We start from the raw sequence: 22,343 nt of genomic DNA on the forward strand, positions 1-22,343 counted from the left end.
ATTTTAATGTACTCTACAATCTACACAACTTCCTCAAAAACAAGTTGAGTTGCAAGGGCTAGCATGTAAAAATTCCAAAGACACCAAAAAGCACATTTAACAGGAGTCCAAGAAATGTGATTAAATGCATTATTTAGTGTTTTCGTACCTCCACAGTGATTCTTCAGATGAGAGCACTAAATGGTTTATTTCCAGGAATCTTGTTCAATGTCGAATTTGGTCACATTATTATTTCCAGGAATCTTGTTCAATGTTGAGTTTGGTCACATTATTATTTCCAGAAATCTTGTTCAATGTCGAATTTGGTCATATCATGTATTATACTGTAGTACATACTTGTTTCATATCGCACAGTGTAATATTACACTAAGGTTCAGATTACATTTTGAACTTGGTATTCCATTTCTGACTTATTTTCACTGCAGTGGTTCTGCATTTTGTACCATTATTTTTGCACTTGCATCAGCAAGAAAGCTGTAATATAAGGTAAAGGTTCAAATACATTTTTGAACATATTTTATTCCATTCCTGTCGCTTCTGAAAACTTGAAAATAATTTAAGGATAAAGAGAAACATACCAAAATGTAGCCATTAAGAGTTTTACACACCTTGATTCTCACATTCCTGACAAGCATTGCTTGAAACTCACTCTTCGATTATACATATGCTCATAACGCATGCGTTCAAGGTTATAAAGTTTATGAACAACTAGGAGCTTAAAATATCTTTTTCAGAGGGCTTAAACACATGTTGCCTCCAGATCCCATTATCCTTAATTATTCTCACAATGGGAATCTTGCACCTTACAAAAAGACTCTGAGAAACTACATCATTCTTGTGGCACTGTAGTCCCAAAGGACAGAAAATTTTCTACACAGCCTGGCACAGACAAGTCATTCCTGTATGCAGCAAGCAGAAATGTATAAGCAGTTCATCGATAATGCTGTGAAGCTTAATCAGTTATGACAACAACTTCAAATCAGGAATAAGATACAAGTCTGTTAAAATTCTCTATTTTATGGTATAAACCCTGTCAAAGTAGTATGTCCATTTGATTCCCGTGGGCTCTCCCTTTTCACATTATGGCCACTAACCTTACATCTTGCAACATAATAAATGATACTATAACACAGTGTTTGGGATAATGAACTTAACAATGTTTATTAGAATGCATAATGATGTTCATAAGTTTAAAGAGTGACCCCACTGATTTTTTCTTTTTCAAAGAATGGCACCTCACCACTAACATTATAACTTGTGTAAGAAACTCTAGTAACATAACAAAGACTCATGGATTAGGAACTCATAAAAAGGACTTGCAAGTGTTGCACATCATCTCACAGGCCAGAAAGCACATCCATCATTTCCAAAATGGAGTGGGTATTAACCATCTGTGCCTGAATAACTGACATTTTCTGATTAATGCCAAGTGTTGCACCCATCTTAGCAACAAATTTAGACTCATAGAGGATCCTGCATTCTAATGTGCACACACTGTGAAGCCTAAGTGGACCTCACAGTTACAGGACATGCATCATTTACTGATAAGGCTGGAGGAATGATTTTCCACTCCAGAGTATCATTTTGTGTGTGTGTGTGTGTGTGTGTGTGTGTGTGTGTGTGTGTGTGTGTGTGTGTGTGTGTGTGTGTGTGAATCCTCTAATGTTACTGTTGCTGACAGTGTCACCATGTCATTAGACTTTGCCATGTGCATGTTGGCATTATCATTAGTCAACTGTGACCTGGTCACATCATATATGTGCTGTTCCATTGTGATTAACAAATGAACAAAATATGTAAATAATCAACCAAAATAGTTCTGTACCATAGCACTGAGAACTGTGGAGCAGAGCAGCAAGACATGGTGTCTTTAACAATGTTGGGGTAATTAGCTTGGGAAGTTCATTGCTTTCTATAGTAAAATATCTGCAGCAATACATATGACATATTTATTACTTATTGTATTGAGCAATAAAACTGTCATGCTGATTGCTGCAGCTCTGTTTCAGGCTTTGAGTTTCATTCATTTGCTAGTGCTTCTGATACTACCTGTGAAAATGATGTAATTGACTTTTTTTTAATTCTGAGGCACTGTTTCACAGTTTTAGTTTACAAAAGTTTGCTATTACCTTTGACAGCACTTGGGAAAGCAATGTAACTTTTGTATTGTTCAACCATGGATATTAAGTACCTTTTTCTATATTTGTTACAGTCTGATTCATTGTTGTATTCAGCCACAGTACACAAGACTTACTACCACTAGCTTATACATAGTTAAAATATAAATATTTAATAATGATCTGAGAAAGAGATCCAGCATAATTTACAACACTAGATGTGTACAGCTTGCTGGTTAGAAAAGCAGTAAGGCCTTTTTGCATTGAGTGACATACACTATATTAAATGGCATCAACAATGTGACAAGAACAAAAGATAATTTGAAAAGAAACACAAAGTTTGTGTGGAACATTTAAGCTACAAGCTGATACCAACATGGATGCGAATGAAGGGTGACCCATAATTCTGAGAATTGTGACTTACTACCACTGAAAAATATGTAATTGCAATTTCCTCACAATTTTATTATGACTTCTTTATTCACCTTTAAGTTTTTAAATATTTTAGTTTCTAATTATGTGGTCAGGACTTCTGTGACTAATTGGCATAAGAAAGGTATGACGACCCTCCACTGGACCAGTAATCAAGGAGCCACAGTCCTCACTACTGGCAACAGTGGGGGACATTCACTAAGAGGTTGACAAGTACACACACACTATTTCCAGATACAACTCTCTGCATCAAGTGTAATTTCCCTTAAGAGCACACAGAGACCACAGTCAGTCCGGGGATGGTTTCTCCCTCTTCCTCTAGATCCCCAGTAAGACTCCCCGCTGGCACAGCTATAGAGTTGAGATCTCCACTGAGTGACCAAGCCAAGATCTCAAGCACCCTCTCTTGTCCAACCAGTGCTTTGTGCCCCTGCCCTAGTAGCTGACACACACACTCTGAGGTTTGATTTATATACACATACACCTGCGAAAGGCTGGCACAGGTTTACAAGCTATGCCTCCTTATGCCCAGACTATAAGGTAGTTTTTCTACTGCCACCAGTCACTCTTTATCAGCTACTTTAAGGCCCTTAACAAAAGGTGTCCGATCTTACTTTGTAATATTAATACTAATACTAATACAAATGGCAGTTTGACCAAGAGCAAGGTTGTTAGGAGTAGCCCACACAGTGTCACCAAATAAATATGCAAGTACTGCCAAACTTAAATACCTCTAAACAGATCAGCCACAGTGAAAGTTTTAAATATATTTAATAATAAATAATAAAAGAACAAGACAATACTAAATGTATATTCACAGTGACATCAGAGTTCAAAACCACAGGAAATATTTAAAATAACATTGCAGTACAGGCTCACACAAATAAAGAAAAACATCTAAATGAAGCTTTAATAGATTCCTTCCTGAATCTAAGAGAATTATACTATTCCCACATAACTTACTATTATAACAAGGCAGATGTTGTAGTGAATGGGTTCTTGTCAGGTCCAAGACCAAATACAGAATGCTCTGTTTCACTAAGAGATTTCTCAAATTAATATCTAAATTACTACTGCTGGGATAGCTTGCAGAATGATATTTCTTTTCATCTGATTTCTAGTTCTCATGCAAACCCCCCACTGCTGGAAGTTGACAGTATTTAGCGTCTACCTGTAAAAATATACAGACAAGGGTTTTGCTTAGATCTTTGGCAGATGCTGGATGTCATAAACCAATTGCATTCCTTCATGCTTCAAAAGTAGCAATTAGTTCACTTCAAGAACAACACAGAAAGCATCCTAGTACAGAATTTGTGTCTCTAGCTGCATTGACAACTTGCGAGATTCCCTCTTTAATGCATAGCCTATAAAGTAATTTAATTTCAGATATTTTTCTAAAGTTTGCTGGACTGAGATTAACCCTGCAGTTTCCTCTATTAAGCACATACATTTAAACAGTTACCATAGCGTAGGTACAATTCTGTTCTCTTCCATTAGAGCACACTGTGGATACATTTTAAAAACAGCACTTTATAAATACCTTTTCAACACAAACAATTGCACAGAGCAGTTTGTTATACACGACACACAGTTCTAAAACATTTGTTAACACCAGCATCTTATATAAATTAGTTTGATATTCACAAACGGCATAAAATTATTTACAAAATTCTAGCTAATTGTGCTGGCAGTATATCCTTTCATCACAAAAAGTATGGTAAAACAGTACTGTCTTTTCTTCTTTCATTTTATATCTGTGTAGCTGTTCAGAGAAGCTGGCAGTATTAAAGCAAATTATACAGTATGCTTCTCAAAAAAAAGAGAACATATTTAAATAAAAAAAATGTTATTTATTGCATTTTGAAAAGACTAGTGTTCTCTATTTAGCAGAAACTTGAAAATAAATACATTTTATAAAAACAAGATACTAAAAATATAAAGGTAAAGCATGAAATATGCATACAATAACTGACACCTAAAAAGTTACACAACAAAGAAAAACATAACACAAAACCACTTTTTAGCATCAAAAATAAAAAAAGTAAACTTGTTTCATTCTCCCATCCTTTCTACCACATTCATTTCAAATGTTTTTGAAAACGTCCCCTAAATACCATTCTCTGTTAAGTAACATTTATTGACACCTACCTAGGTATATATATAAAATAATTATATCTTCATTATTTTTCATTCCATTTCTTTCCATAAGCTCCATACAAACTCATATTTATTGCCACTTTCTTGATTTTTTCATATTTGCACACTTTCCATGAAATTCAGAAACAATACAGATATGATCACATAGTCAGCCTCCTTCTTTTTAGAGTGTTTGCTGGTCAAGTCTCAACATGAATGAATGAATGAATAAGGCTAGGCAAGGGTTTGGGACAAGCATCTCATTGTGTCCCACCCAAGGCCTCAGTATGGACTGTAGGAAGATCATGTGGGAGCATGGTGTGGCCGCAGGGAAGCACAAACATCGGTAATGCTTTTCAATTGAGCATGTACTATGAGGGTCCTTGGTACAATCTCACGCACACAGTCACAGCAAACAATAAAGGTATGAGGCAGTCATAAAGGGTCATGAGGCATGTTTGACAATCTATTTTTGATGCAGTGACATCTCTCTCTGTATATATACGGATAGATATACATGGAGAGAATATCCGTAACTAGGAAAAGTAGTAAGGGAAAAAGATGAACATAGGAGTGCACAGTAGGTATTAGGGCCATATAAATGAAAAAGGTGTGGCAAGTGTCCTATCTCAGATGGTGCACAAAGTGCTGGACAGGGATGCAACTCAACAAATTACTAGATGAGGTTTGTCAAATGACTAATTCAGGTATCCAACCACCAGCTGATAATCTCTTCCATAATGACCAACAGCTGCTAATGAGTAACAAACGTATCACTACCACTTGCACTGCTACTGGTGGGTACAAGTGGGTGATAAAGATAGGGCTATGGCAGGCTGGAACCCAAATATCTGGATGCTGCTGCTGCCACCTACTGGAGGATGACAGACCTTGCCAGAGGGATGGTTACAGGTTGTGATGTTGCTGCATATAATAGTAACATAAATGGATAGTGACAAAGGAGGTGAGAGAGAAAGAGAGAGACAGAGAGACCACGCAGTACCTATATAATGAAAAACTGAAGCTGATATATATTTTGAATATGGTACAGTTTATCATAATGTTAAATAATAATGTTAATAATATTCAGGCCTTTTATAGCCCTCATGCAGGAGCCCGTTTGTAGTCTTTATGGTAGAGGTACAGAGATATTTTGGACTCCTCCTCATACCACCACTGTGCTCTAAAAGGAGCACTTGCCTCTCCTTCTCTAGCCATGATGCCACACCTTGAGGAAGCTTAGTGAAAAAATTGGTGCCCAGATCAGGTCTCACTTGCCCCCTCTGCCACACAAAGATGGGCATCAGCAGACACCTCATATACATAATGCATGGCAGGCAGGCAGTATCACATAATATACGTTCTGTATTATTACTCTGGTTCATAAAAGCACTTTAAGGTGTGAAACATGGCACTCCTGCATCTCTGTGCCTGCTGTTATTAAAGCAGGCACTTTAGCAACTCCATTTCCAAAAAGTTCAATATGGAATTACACTTCCAATGAAAACGATTTTAGTCTCTCTGGTTTTATACACAAGTCAGGCACATTTTTGTATGCACTACAGAAGTTGTGAAGGACAGTTAAAGAACTGAAGGAATTTATTTTTGAAGGAAGAGGGCAAGAGATAAGTGGGATACGTGGATCTTTTCCACAGAGCAAGGTAGTTTAGGAGTAAATGAGTTGAAGAGATATTTTAGAGATATAACACAAGCAGAAAGTTATAAATCAAAGAGTAAAGGTGTCGTTATTCCTCACACAGGGAGGGTATCAGAGAGAGAGATTCTCCTGCATCTGCTAATCATTTAGAGGAGGTTAGAAAATATTAGGAAGGGGGACTGAAAAGGCAATTTACAAAGCAAAAATGGGAGAGCATCTGTCTGACTCCCAAGTATACAGCAAGGTCCAGAAGGTTTAGGATTTTGCTTAGGTTCATAGCTTGTTACTAGGAATACAGTCCAGAGGGCTACTGAGTAGCCCAGCCTAAGTTTCCCAGTTGCCCCAATGAACTGTTTCCCAGTTGCCCCAATGAACTGTCTTGTTAACTGACTTTCTCATGGTCGCACAACAGGCAAATGAAGGCTAAGGGCATCAAACCCTGGACCACAGAAAGCAGCATGTTAACATTTCATAACCTTAATCCTCAATGCTATTTGCTAGCTTGGTAGTGTTTGTTTGGATACTCTTATAAACCAAACAGAGAATTTATGCTCAGGTGGGTATAAAATGCTGAAAGTGTAATGGGAAAGAGACAAGTAGTTTGGAATATGTTTTGTGGGAGTGTAACAAGTAGGCAAATTTTACAAATTCCCTGCAGAGTTATTTTTCAGACATATTGAATAAGCAAATGGCTTTAACTAAGGAAATTAGTGTTTTGAGTTGCAATTTAGAATATTACTTACTTTGATATAGTAAGACCTTACTATGTCACTGCTAAAGTGATTTTATCTGGACTAATTTCCCATTTCCCCAATGAACTGTCTTGTTAACTTTCTCATGGTCACACAATAGACAAATGAAGTCTAAGGGCATCAGACCCTGGACCATAGAAAGCAGCATGTTAACAGTTCATAGCCTTAATCCTCAGTGCTATTTGCCAGCTTGGCATTGTTTATATAGGTACTCTTATAAACTTATAAATCAAGCAGACATCAGAGAATTTATCCTCTGGTAGGTAAAACAATGCTGGAGGTGTAATGGGAAAGAGTTTAGAATGTGCTTTGTGGGAATGTTACAAGCTAGCAGAGTTTACAAATTCCCTATAGAGTTCTTTTTCAGACATATTGGATGAGCAAATGGCTTTAACTAAGGAAGTGACTGTTTTAAGTTGCAACTTACGATATCAATTGCCTAGGTATAGCAATGCCTTACTAAGTTACTGCTACTGGCTGCCAAAAAAAGCAATCACTAGAAAATGGAAACAAAATCTAAATCAAGTACAACTGATCTAATCAAAATCTAAATGAAGTGTAATTGAACTAATGAATAGATAAAATAACGGGAAGCAAGATCTTTAGAAAATGAAAGGGGTGAATTACTAGAAAGGAATGGAATTTGTGGGAACAGTACATGCAAAATAATGCGTAGGAGGGGAGGAAGAGTGAGGTTTTATGAAAGATAGGAACTGAACAATTTGTGTAAACAGAGTGAATGATAACTGTTAAAAAGAAAACATGTATGCTGCATGAAAACATGAAAACAATGAAACTGCTGCTATGGTTTGCTTTGTTTCTATTAATAAATGTGTGCCCATGTCACAGCTTAAAATGTAATTTAATAAAGATGTTTAAAAACAGTCCAAAAATCTGCTTCCTGCTCCTACATATTGCTTTTCCTGTACACTTCCCCATTCTAACCTTCACCCTCATCTGCATTATTTTCATTAAAAATCTGTATAAACTACGTTGCACAGTGCACTTTATCTATACTTCCTTATATCCCTGATCTCCCTTCTTCCATACAAACATTATAAGTCTACAGAATCACCTTTTTATTCTGCATTCCTTTCTCAAACCAGGGAGTAAATATCCCCACCGAATCAACACCAAAACTTTCCTCTGTTCATTTGACAATGATTTTTAAAACCCACAAATTATTCTACCTTCTCCTAGCACACTATCAATAGTTACCATTGCCATGGTATCCGTGACACAGAATACCCAAAACTGAAACCCTCTGTTGAAATAGATGGGTATATGTGATGTGCGTTCTCAAGGAGTCTCCAGTTTATACAGTGTGTAGAAACATTCATCTACAGGAAAAAATTCTTTTATACAACATGCTTATTTAGAAAGGTAAGAAATATCTCTTTAAAATAACGATAGTGCATCATACTAGCAATACTCACTGCTCAACCGCAGATGCAGTACAATTCACCCTTTTCTGAATAAATTTGCCTACTCAGGCTTTGACCCATATGCAAACCACACCAGTTGTGGGTAAATCTTTCTTTACCTAAAATCTGGTGATGAGTACTAGCATATCGGAGAAGACTAATATGTGCCCATTCACCTGTTTATGTTGAGTCATAAAATGTTTAATTTTCCTAATATGAGACAAGCTGGAAGAATCAGACTTGAAATGGAACTGCATAAATTCTGCTTTGCAAACCACTAGTTATCAACACTAATGAAAAGTTCTTCATAGAAATTCAAACCTTTGCATTCATTTATAGCTATTTTTTAGGGTAGGCAGACACTGTATGTCATAATAATCATTAAATAGATATTTATCTTTGAAGCCAAGCTGTGCTAAGTTGCAGCAGTTCTACAATGCCACACCACTAATTATGCCTCCTACTGTTCTTGTCATCACATGTTCTGCTTTAGACTTTAGTTTCTAAGTTTAGCAGCTTTTTAAATAAATTTGTGTAGACTTTGTTACTTAGCAGTGGCTTATTCCCCTAAAATGCTTCTGGTTATAATGAATTGACTTCAAGGCAATACATTAAATGTCAGACTTTTCTTGGAAAATGTGTGCTTGTGTTGATTTTACAAGTATGACACACTTTTATGTCAACACTGGCACACATGGAACGTGTACTTCAAACATGAATAAGCTGTCACAAAACACATGACTGGTAGTGCATTTCTGTGTAATATTTGTTCTGGTAGAGTACCTCTTAAAAACATTAGCATTCCTCTACTCTCAAGTAGTTACTAGATGCCATGCCTTAAATCTGCTGACATAATTACAAGGTGTACAGTATTACACTTAAATAATCATAAAACTACGACTAACACCAACAATTTGTTAAATGGAGCCAGAAGAAACTATTTTCACAAACTGAAAATATGGAACTGTTACAAAACAGACAATGCATTAAAATGATCTCTTGTTTATGTAAACAAGATGTCAAACTATATTACTCAGTCTGGCAAAGTACAGCCATCATAATGTATTCTAGAAACAAACTGAATTAATTCAAATGGCTGAAACCATGAATAAGATATCATAAGGAAGCTGCTGATAGTTAGATGCCTGATAATTCTAAATAATTTGCTGATTTATTTTATATTCAATGTAAATATGACATGATTTTACTGATTTGTAGGATAAACATTCAAAGACTATTAATTTTGCTTTTCCCTCTGAGCATATGCAGGACTAAAGTGAAGTAGTACAAGGGAAAGTACAGTTTTGTACCTACCATAAATGTAGATGTCCGATAGGTATGCATCTGCAGTCATAACATATGGGTTGTCCTGCCTCAGGCAGCCCTTCGGTCGGCCGGATTCCAAAGTCTGGGTCTGGCCTTGGCTGATGTCGCACTTTCCCCGACGTCAGAGCTTCTGGGGTATAAAGGCATCAGCCGACGCCATTTTCCTCAGTTTTTCTTGCCCCGGATGCCAGGTGCCCTCTAGGAAGGCTAAATTTGGATAAATGCTGAAAAGTTCCAAACATTTGCAAATTATATACAAGTATAAACAAACAAATACACCATAATAGATTCCCCCAGCTAGCTGAAAGAGGGGTAAGCACCCTAGGAATACCACAGAGGGGAAGGAGGGTGGGTAATCCTGACTGCAGATGCATACCTATCGGACATCTACATTTGTGGTAGGTACAAAACTGTACTATGTCCTTCAAGGATGCATCTGCAGTCATAACATATGGGTAGAATACCATAGCCAATCTGAGGGAGGGGGTACTAAGAGAAGGATGGTGTAGTTAAGATCCCCTGCAGTACTGCAGTTGCAAACCCTGCTCGGGATCTGGAGTATAAAGGTAGATTGTAATGCTTGGCAAATGTATGCACGGAGCTCCAAGTAGCAGCTTCTAAAATGTCCTAGGTAGCCACCCCTCGTAGGAAAGCTGTAGTGGTGGCTGTGGCCCTTGTGGAGTGAGGCCTGATATTTTCAGGAACTGTCTTTCCATGAAAGGAGTAGCAAAAGCGAATGCAATTTCCTATCCATTTTGAAATTGTCTGTTTGGAAATTGCTCTTCCTTGCACCCCTGTTGCATATGCTACAAAAAGTTGGTCAGTTTTTCTGCTAGTTTTTGTTCTGTCCAAATAGTAGCGTAGTTGTCTGTGTATATCCAAGGTGTGCTAAAGTTTTTCCCCTTTGTTCTGTGGGTTAGGGAAGAACGTAGGCAAGTGAATAGCTTGGTTCAAGGATACCCTAGATACCACCTTTGGCATGAAAGTAGGATTGGTTCTTAGTGACACTCTATCCTGGTGAAAAATAAGAAAAGGCTGCACTGCCATTAGTGCCTGTAACTCGGATACTCTTCTTGCTGAAGTGATTGCTAGAAGGAAAGCAGTTTTCCAAGATAAGAACTGTAGGTCTGCTGATGCTGCTGGTTCAAAGGGAGGTAGAGTCAGTTTTTCCAGCACAAAATTGAGATTCCATGCAGGTAGAGGGGGTCTTCTTGGAGGGTTAACATTTTTGATCGCTCTCATAAATTGCTGAGAAGAGGGTGTGAGAAGATAGGTGGATCCATATTGTATTCTGCTGAAATTGCTGAAGCATGAATCTTAATGGAAGAATAAGACAGGCCATTGTGGAACAATTCTGCTAAGTATTCAAGGATGTGTGCTAGGTTTGCCACTGTGACATCTGTGCCCTTTGATGTGCTCCAAATAAGAAATCTCTTCCATTTAGCTGAGTATGTCTTCCTTGTGGAAGGTCTGCGAGCCTCCAGGATAATGTCCTTCATCCTCTGAGATAAAACAGTTTGGTTGGGTTTTAAGGAATTTTCCAGGCAGTTAGCTGTAATGTTTTCAAGTTGGGATGCAGGGTCTTGAAATTGTTCTGCGTTAGAAGAAGAGGCCATTGAGGAAGAGGCCATGAATTTGCCTGAGACATGCTTCTCAGTAGTGGGTACCAGTGTTGTCTTGGCCAGTCTGGAGCTATTAGTATCACTTTTGGCTGTTCCTCCCTGATCTTCAGTAGAACCTTGTACATCAATGGGAGAGGTGGAAAGGCATATACTGTTAGGGCATTCCAGCTGAAAGAGAGAGAGTCCACCCTCCATGCTTGTGGGTGGTATGTCCTTGAGCAGAATGTCTTCAGTTGGTGGTTGAGTGGGCAGGCGAACAGATCTATCTCTGGCATTCCCCATGTCTTTGTTATAAGTTTGAAGATGTCTGGGTGCAGCATCCATTCGTGTGCATCCATGGTAGTTCTGCTTAAGCTGTCTGCTAGTGTATTTTCTTTTCCTGGTACGAATTTGGCCTACAGCTGGATATTGAGATTCAGGCATAGGTTCCACAGATTCATAGCCATCCGGCATAGAGGGTAGGAATGTGTGCCTCCCTGTTTGTTTATGTACCACATGACCGTGGTGTGGTCTGTCCTTATTAACAGATGTCCTTGTTGGAGGAAGGGTCTGAATGCCTCGATTGCATGCCTCACTGCCAGCATTTCCTTTTGGTTTATGTGCATGCTTAGATGCCCTTGAGGCCATAGGCCTTGGATACGTTTGTCCTCCATGTGTGCTCCCCAGCCTCGGTCTGAGGCTTCCGTGGTGATGGTTTGGCTTGTTTTTGGTTTGTTGAAAGGCAACCCTCTGTTGGACTGGCAGGCCTGAGCCCACCATAGGAATTCCTTTTGAAGGCATGGAATGATTGGTATCATGGTTTCTAGACTGTGACTGTGTTGAGACCATACATTCCTTAGGTACCATTGTAATTTCCTCATATGCAACCTGGCATGTGGGATTAAAATTATGCAGGATGCCATGTAACCCAGGGCCTGCAGGACTTTCCTTGCAGTAAGCTGAGTTTGTCTTTTAGAATCATGAAGTAATCTGAAAGTTGTTTTTGTTTTTCTTCTGTGAAAAAAGCTATCTGGGTGATTGTGCCCAGATCCGCACCCAAAAAGGTTATCCTTTGGGATGGTACTAGTCTTGACTTTTGGATGTTGACTGTGTATCCCAAGGTCTGTAGCAGGTGTATGGCATAGGCCAAGTCCTTTAACAATTTTTGCTTGTTGTCCGCTTGTATTAGGCAGTTGTCCAGGTATGGATAAATTTGAATTCCCTGAAGTCTGCAGTGTGCAATTACTGATGCCAGGCATTTCGTGAATACTCTGGGCGCAGTAGATAAGCCAAAGGGCAATGCTGAGAATTGATAATGCTCTGATCCTGCAAGAAATCTGAGGTGCCTTCTGCAATCTGGTCGGATAGGGACGTGCAGGTATGCCTCCTTGAGATCTAGAGTCACTAGCCAAGACTCATTGCCCAGCATGGGAAGAAGTTGCTGTAGGGTCAGCATTTTGAATTTTGGCACAATGAGATAAGTGTTCAGTGCGGACAGGTCGAGTATAGGCCTCCATTGGTTTTCTTTTCTTGGCACAAGGAATAGTCTGGAGTAAAATCCTTGGCCTTGTAGCTGTTGCACTACTCCTCTGGTTGGCAGGCTGCCACTGACAGCCTCTGTAGGGGCCCTTGGATTGACCTCTGCCTCTAGGGCGCCTGTTTCTGCCTAGCTGTGCTCTGGATGAATCTGGAAAGGACCAATTCTTTGTAGGCCAGTTTCTACTGAACCTCGGAGGTTGAACTTGCAGGAAATCTTTAACTGTTTGCACAGATTTTGCTTTTTCTTCAACCTTCTTTAGAATCTCCTGTGCAGGGGAGCCAAATAAATGCTGTTTCTCCATTGGAGCATCGAGGAGTTTAGCCTTGACCTGGTCTGGCAAAGATTGCTCCTTCAGCCAGGCATGCCTACGAATTACTGCCCCAGTCATAGCTGATCTAAATGAAGCCTCCAGTGCATCATAGCCACATTTTAAGAAATGATTACTGACCTGTTGTGAGTTGTGTACCAAATCCTGAAGGGATTTACGGTCTAAGGGTGCAGGTGAAGAAAGTTTCTTATTTAGCTGATCTAACAAAAATTCTTGGTACTGTATCATATGGAATTGACAGTTTAATGCCCTGGCAGAAAGAGTAGCAGATGTATAAACCTTTTTTCCCCATCTCTCTAATGCTCTAGACTCTCTTTCAGAGGGTAGAGGATTTTTGGCAGTAGCGGCTGCAACCCCTTTAGGGCCCTGAGAAATAGTTTCTGGGTCTGCAGCATGGGCTTTATACAGGTGGAAGTGAGAATCCAGGACCCTGTAATATCTGTCAGGTTTGGCGGGGGCCGGAGGAAGAGAATCAGGTGCAGTACTGACATCATTGTACACATCATCAATTACAGTTAGAACCGGAGGTATAGCCTATGCTGGGGCAAATGCAAAAAGGTCCTTAATCTTTTTCTAGAATCAGAGAAATCCTGACCCTGCCATTGAAAGTGTTCTCTCATGGAGTGTAAAGTCTCCCCAAAGGAAAATTCTTCAGGGGGGGAGGCTGAAGGGATAGATTCTTCTGCATCTGAATCCTCATAAGGCGAGTAGACCCCTTCCTGGTGGTCTGACAAATCAGATCCATCCGTGGAGTAATCTGAGGAGTGAGGTTCAGAGGGGTCAGCCCTGGGCCTTTTGTCTGGAGGAGGCTGGGAGGCCCTGTCTGGGCCTAAGCAAGGAAGGCAGTAAGAATGGAAATCCTTATGAGGTATTTGTTTCCCACAAGTTAAACAATTATTTACTTTGTCTGACATCGGCTGAGGCAAGAAAGAGTCCCCAACGGGGTACTTAGCTTTTTTCAAAGTCTTCGGTAGCTGAAATCTCTGGATCTGACCGACCGGCACTTGCGAACAGCTTCTGCTTCGGGCACCGCGCGGCAAGAAAGACTGAGGAAAATGGCGTCGGCTGATGCCTTTATACCCCAGAAGCTCTGACGTTGGGGAAAGTGCGACATCAGCCGAGGCCAGACCCAGACTTTGGAATCCGGCCGACCAAAGGGCTGCCTGAGGCAGGACAACCCATATGTTATGACTGCAGATACATCCTTTAAGGACATCGTATCATTGCTGAAAATTATGCTTTGGTTACTATTTCATCTGATGATTTGTTAATTAAGAAAAATAAAAAAATCGGCAGTGCTTATAGGAAGATAAATGCAAGTTTGCAAAGTGCCTCAATTCAGGAAGTCATCCAAGAGTATACCAGAGTATTCTAAGGAGTATAATAAAGAATATTCCTTCCTATACTGCTAATAGGTAACAATCAACCCCATTATCCCCATGGATTTTTGACTCTACTAATTCAAAAGAACAGTTCAGTTTTTAGCTCCACAACAGCTCAGATTATTTTCTTGATAATGCTCTCTCTTTCTCATTACATCAGTGGAGCTGAGTAAATACCTTTTCTTTGGAGTTCTTCCTGATCACAGTTTCTGAAAATACTTACTCAGTCCCAGTTTCCTATATACCAGTTTTTGCTTAAGTATCAAAGACATCTTACTTTAGGACTATAACTGCTCTGATGAGATTTGAACAGAGTTGTAATTCCCTACCAAGGTGAGTTAAATATTTGGGGATATTCTTCCTTGGTCCTACACAACCAGCTCAAAAAATGTCCTCAAAGCTAGAGTTTATATTTGTGTAGCACTTATAACCCTAAGCATTTCTTAACTACTCTCACCAAGTTTGGCTTCCACCAATTGATACTGGGTTTTGTGTAAAAGTATGACAGGCACTTGTATTAATGCTGTTTTGCTTGAAAATCTCTAGTACAACATGGCATTTGTAGAAAGCTTATGAATGCCAGTTTAAGCAACCTCCATGAAGGCAGCTTTTCTTTTATATCCCCTTAGTTAACATAATTCAGTATGTAGTTATTTGCACATTTGGTAAATATAACTTACCCCTGTTGTGACCACATTTCCACAACACTGATTTGGACCACATTTGTACGACTGCACATCTGGTTTTCAGATGACTCTCTTCTTCCTCTTTGCACTCTGACTTTCTTGCACCATTTTGATGACACAGCAACTCCTTGTCTACAATATGAACATGCACCACCCCCACTGTCCTCCACATAATATTCTAACAAATCTAATGCCAGCTCTTTAAGATTAAGTACTGTAAGGCACCAGTAATGTCTCATCTTTTGAGAGGTATCTGCTACCTATCTTCTTTCTTTCTTTCCCATGCCTCCAACACTATATACAGCATATCAAATCTCTAATTTATCTATAGCCTTATCATTTTTTCCTCTCTCTCCCACCCACCAGGATGCATGGAATCATTACTACTATGGTGTTGTCATAATTCTGAAGCATATTTGATTGCTTATTCCACCCTTTTCCGTAGTTTACAAATCCTGCCTACGACAATACGAATCATATGGTACTTCCAAATTTTAGTTTAAGGTGGCCTGTACTCCTTCATTCTCTGTTCAAATGACTGCAGTACTCTAACCCATTTATTACAAAGCTCCTTCAAGTAAAGAACTCATTTTCTCTTCTTTTTACCTGGATATTATTATTATTGCAAAAGAATGTCTATTCATGGTCCAAGAATATTCCATCTTCTTCTTCATGCACAGTAGCTTCTTTTTTTTTTTTTTTTTGATTCTACACTTATTTGCTTGACTACTATATCTAACATGTACTACAAAGCAGTTCAGAGTTATTATTCTGCAATTCCCATCCCACTTGCACAATTACAGAAAAGTTAGGTGGAATGAGAATATGACAAGCAACCAATGAATGAGGGGAGGAATCAAAATTTGTATCAATGAAATCCCCCAACATGCTAAACTTATCCATGACTCCAACGTACCACACACCTGGTCCAATAATCATTTCCAGTTGTAAAACACTGAGTCATGAACTGCAGAAAAAGCAAATACAGCTATAATCACCTGCTAAGGGAACTTTTTCTTATCAACTGGATTAAAGTCTGCTTAATGTCCATTCTACATGCTATATGCAAGAGGAAAATTCTATCTTTATTTCAATGCATGATAAATACTTTAATTTCATCATTATCTTAGTTACACACCATTATATTTTTCTAATAATACTATTGCTTTTCCTCAGTATTTAAAGCCAGCTGTGGAATTGTTTGATTTCATTCATATACTACTAAACTTTATCATGTACTACAGGCTAATGTAATAAATTTGGAATATGATGGTGAAGAAGGATTTTGTTTAAGTTCCTGGTTATAATTCTTCTTGCAGTAGCTAATAAACACCAAAAAGACAGCTACCTGTTTTTTTTTTATAACACAAACAGGAATTGCAGCATTAATTGACATTAATTGTTTAGCAACTTGTAAACTGTTTGTCCATAATGATTGAAAAACATCTGAAAATTCATCCGAAACTCCTTTAATTCATGACACTTCTAAAATAAATGTTGCCAGTCTAGCTTAACTATTTCCTTACATCTTCAGAATAAGTTACAGTTCTTTTTATCATTTTACTTATCTGTTATGACATTTAAAATATGCTGTATAAAAATGTCCAGGAAAATATTCTCCAAAATGGATATACCCGTATATAGTTTCCAGATTTAAACATTTATCAGAATTGTTTAGATTCAAATTATTCATCTGATGTAAATAATGCCAATATGCATATGACATAATGGCCTTTAATTTTAAGATTTTAAAATAAATTTTTGTAAAGATTTAATTATGTTGATTTAAAGGATATCTTGTTGGATAAAACCTCTAATAAAAATTCTATTAATTGTGAAAATTTATTTAATTAAAAAACTAGTCATCCCTTGTGCTTTAGATACTACCAATCGTCTGAGTCTTTATACCATTGTTCAGTGTTAAGAATGCAAGCTCAAGGCCTTCAAAGAGCTTGCCACCATGAAAGGCTGAATCAAAAACCTTAATACCCACACAAAAATTCAAATTATATTTAAAATTACTAATCAAATCAGATTTCCTAATTCTTAAAAGGAATGTCATTCCACCAAATAGAAGCCCTCCCAGACAGGAGTTATACCATACAGAGGTTTTACCAAGTTTAACATCAACCAAAAAATTTATTTCTGCTATTAAATGACTGATTGGTCCTACCAATTCCCACAATATCATCAAAATTATGGTCACTAAAACATTTAAAATATTAATCAAATATCCTCTATCTAATCTATATTTAATAATGTATAATAATAAATAAATTAGTCTGTTTTATATCTCAGACTCTCATTCTGGAGAACTTGCTAGTGAAGTACGTCTGAATTCTTTCCAGTCTATTTAACTGAGAGCTATTATACACAAAGGTAGAACCATAGCATTCAATTATAAGCCTAATTAATGGTTTTTACAGAGGTAATAAACCAGCATATCCCTACTAACACAAACCTGAAGATATTACTCAATTCATAATAATACTTCCTTATAATTTCCATCATGAGTTTCAAAACAAAGTGTTATCAATCTTGACCTCCAGATCTTTTGCAACCATAGGATACCCAAACTGTACCACTACACATGTATTGTATTAAATATCATCTCATTAATTATTGCCACTGGTTGTAATTTATCCACATAATTTTGTAAGAAAACTCGACCATGTATACAAAAAAAGTGTATATTTACTCAACCAGATCCTACTGTCCCTCAGAAAACTAGAAGAAAGAGTATTCAGTCTTCTATTATTAGATCAAGTTTTATGTTTCATTCATCTATATATATCTTTGTCTTAAACAATGAAACCAACATAAAACTTTTTTTTCTTATATTTCATCACCCGCATTTTTACTTTAAGTCTCTTCTACAAAGCCTACTGTGCAAAAAAGAAAAAAAAATTGGAAAGAACCTGTCAATTTTTAAATTTTGAGTGCATAGTTTACTTACCTCAAATTAATGGGATTTGTGAAAGAGTAGTAAAATAATGGCTCTTAGCATCTTATTATTGATTATATGTATTGCTTGTTCAATAAGTTTAAACTTTTCAGATTATATACATTTATGTATATAGCCTTCCATTTTGCTGTGCAAGATATATTGATGCATTGTGCTATCATATACATGTGTGTTCTGTCTGTATAAAACCCTTAATTTTTCCAAGACATCATTTGGAATTTGATATTTGTAATTATTCTGTATTTAATATGAATATAACTATTAAATGACAGACTTAATGAGTATGACAGTTGAGCAATGTGCACATTTTAGGATCATTTAAAAACTGTCTTGGCTAGAACCTTAGATTTTATTGGACAATCTAAGCCAATAATAAGGTTGCTACTTTTGTATAAATCCCTGTAAGCCATAAGATCTTTCACATAAAGGTAAATTACAGTAAGTTATTACTGAAAAATCCACAGAAAAACCCTCACTGAACAAACTGCACCATCTTGAAAAATCAGTTATTCAGGATAAACTACCAAACATAGAAAAGCCCCCTCAAGCCTTAAATAACAAATCAATAAACACCATACATCAGAAATACATATATCCAAATCAAATGCATTAGTAAATCTGTATAGATAAGAAATACAACAAAGCAGAAGTCATGGTGTTTGACATAATTTAATCACACAATGATAAAGCATAAAAAACTCAAACTTAAGTATCTTCCCTAATCAGGAGCAGTAAATGGTATTCTAAATAGTTAAAAAAAAACTCCAGATAAGAATGAAAATGTAAACCTTACAAACAGGAAATGAAGCAGTTCAGTAAAGGTGATGAAGTAAACATAGTATACATAGAGAGAAGACCAGCAGTCGTCACAACAATAGAAAACAAAATGTCAGTCACACTAACCTAAGAGGAAATATACAGTACACAAAAGTAGATACTGCATACATACAAATACATACTAATGTACAAATAAAATGCACAGAAAAATTACTACAGAATCCTAATTAATGTATTCAAGTCTATAGTCCCTCATTTGTATAATTCCAGTTAATGCACATAGCTCCTTATAGTGACCAGGCCTACTTTGATTCTTGCTTCATTAACTAAGCGACTTGCCAACTAATAATAGGCAGTATTACAAATGGCAAGGAGTAATTAACAAAATGGCACTGAGATTGTTAATCTAGGACATCCTGCAGTATTAAATTATTCACTGTTTGAAACTTAATATCCATGTCTTCATATTTATGTTCATATTTTCATAAATGAGAGACCCATATGCTTTTGAGGGGTATGGTGTGAAATGCCACAGCGGCAGACAGGAAAATGCACTGTCAAAGTCAATTTATATCACACTATACTGCAGATATTTGCCACTTGTTCGATAGTAATTATGAAAATAAGCAATATTTTCATATGTAAATACTTCAAAAGACAAGTGACTTACAAACTATTGTACAACATCAGGTGAAACTTTGAATGTTGGAGAAAACAGTCATTAATATTTACATTGCAAGTTGCACATCTTGAGAGAACATCAATTTTATTTATATTGTTAATTATACAATTAACTATGTGTTTTCCTATTTCTGTAAATATCTCAAGTGTATTCAAAAAGAAATTCTTTACTGTCATGTGAAAGCTTCTGTCATTTTAACAAAAGGGTTCTAACAAGGTTGTATAGTTTCCAAGATACGACAATTTGTTTGCAAAAGTTTAATAGCAAATATATGTCTGGGTTTGTGCGCAGCAGAATATATATTACAGTATTTATGGAAAAGCTACTGACACAATAACTGTTATCACCATAAAGACTACTTCTTACTGATAACATTGATATTTATACAGTTTTAATAGCTTTTATTGTTCACAAAATACTTACGTTTGTTTATATTGCACTTTTTAAGTTGATTTTTCAGAAAATGCCTGAAATGCAAAGATGTATGCCGATTGCTTGAGTGAAATTCAGCATTACATACATGTTAATGAGTTTAAAAAAGCAGCAATCATACTATCAGCTAAAGTGACTTATGAAAAATGAAAGGAGAACATTATTGCTTTGTCTGTTTCAGTTATTGAAGTTGCCACCATACTGATTCCTGTTGTGAACTTTTTAAGCCTGTGCTACCTGTAAAACTGTACACGTTTGTACAGTACTATGTTTAAACTACCTTATGAAGTATCAGATCCATGTTTGCTACTAGGCTAGATACTAGCTTTTAAATCTTTTACATTTTGAATATGAAAATTTCATTTTTGTCTTGCTTGTTCAGTATAAATCATCTTCTCATATTTAAACAAGAAGAAAACCACACAAACAAAAGGGTAAGCAAAATGAACAAATATATAAATACAACTATAGCAAAATACTTGGAGATATTTTACTTTTTATAGACAATCATAAAGAGAAGAAACAAACATGACATTTTTAATTTTAGTGCATGTGAATAAGCTGTGCATTGCTAATAAGCTTCATCATATAGTCCTGAGTTTGATTTTCTCAGCGTCTATTTGCCTACTGTGAGACTTTAGGCAAGTAACTTAACCACACAGTGCTCCTGGCATACCTTATTAACCAAATAATAAAATCATTTATTTATTTGACATTTGTTGACTGGGTTAGCCCGACTGACCCAAAACCCTTTTTCAGTGGAGGCCTGGGAAGAAAAGCTCCACAAAGTTAATATAAAAATAGTAGCAAATTATAAAAGTATAAAAACTGTAAAAAAACTGATAGTGAAAAAAAAAATATTACAATTATGCACAATCTGATATCACCCTAATAATAATATCATGTCTAGCAGTACAACTAGAGTAGTTGAGACACAATTATATACTACGGGCAATGTGGATAAACATATAGTGCTGCTGAAAGTTAGAGTGGTTAGTTAATTTCAGGATAAGGGGGGACTGGTAAGTCCAGCAATTTACTAGTAAGTGTCACTGTAGAGTAGTGGTGGAAGGATAAGAGTGGCAAGAGGGTGAGAGAGTAGAGCTGGTGGGAGGGCTGGGGAAATTAGCGGGGAGGAAGCGAGGAATGGAAGGCGAGTTTAAGGAGTGTGTTTACAGTGCCAAGACCAGGTACTTCTAAGAAAGTTTTTGGTAGCAATTTTGAAATGATGAGGGTGCTTAATACTTCTAATATCTAGAGGAAGTTTATTCCACGATAGAGCAGGAGAGCAGCTGTAAATGTTTTGCCCGGTATTACTTTAAGGCTTGTACATTTGAAGTAGTGGTTGGTCTTTGCTTCTGAGAGTCCGAGAAGTGGTGTAGAGGGAGAGATGATTAGAAGGATGGTAGATACAAGATGGTATGTATGATTTGTAGCTGAGAAACAGGTAGTTGATGGGGAAATTCTAACCAATGTAAGCTTTCAAGAGAGAGACAGTGGTAAGAATAGTAGGTCTAAATGATAGCAAATCTGGCCACTCTATTGCAAGTGATTTCCACTTTAGTCAAAAGAGAGGTCTGAAGGCTAGTTAAGATTTGTGAGATATAGAATAGGGTTGGAAGGAGGTAGACATGGGAGAGCAAAATTTTAGCATTGTTTGACAGTGGACAATAAGTATACAAACGATTGGTAAACATATTGAGCAGTAAAGGACCAATAAAACTAGCACATAAACACATATTTCACTGAATATTTGTTAAATTAAATGTTTTTATTTTAACAAGGAATGTTTTCCACATGTAAAAGGGACAGACACCGGGGCTTCTTTTACTCCCATATATGTTGACTTATATATGGCCTACCCAAAGGACATGCTAATTTATGATGCTAGCTAAAATCTCTATCTTTATGTAAATGGCATAAGATATTTTGATGATGGCTTAGTTGGATATCAGATGTAATTGAACTGAATGAATTTGTGGGATAACTGAACAAAAACAAATTGGGTTTGCAATTCACAGTAGATTATCAGGTACAATGTATTTTCTTTTTGGAAGAGTTAGTGACAAACAAAGGGATGGGATATTAAGTACTACAGTGTTTGTC

The 22,343-nt window shown here is 37.0% G+C and overlaps 1 protein-coding gene across 1 annotated transcript in view; it reads right to left on the reverse strand.

The window, feature by feature from the left end:
- HSPA12A (heat shock protein family A (Hsp70) member 12A) overlaps nt 1–22,343 on the reverse strand; it is a 956,869-nt gene that overhangs the window by 505,579 nt on the left and 428,947 nt on the right. The window lies entirely within an intron of this gene.

Source organism: Protopterus annectens, chromosome 14.part0 (assembly GCF_019279795.1).
Source record: "Protopterus annectens isolate FY-2018-M chromosome 14.part0, PAN1.0, whole genome shotgun sequence".
Classification (NCBI taxonomy): Eukaryota; Metazoa; Chordata; order Ceratodontiformes; family Protopteridae; genus Protopterus; species Protopterus annectens.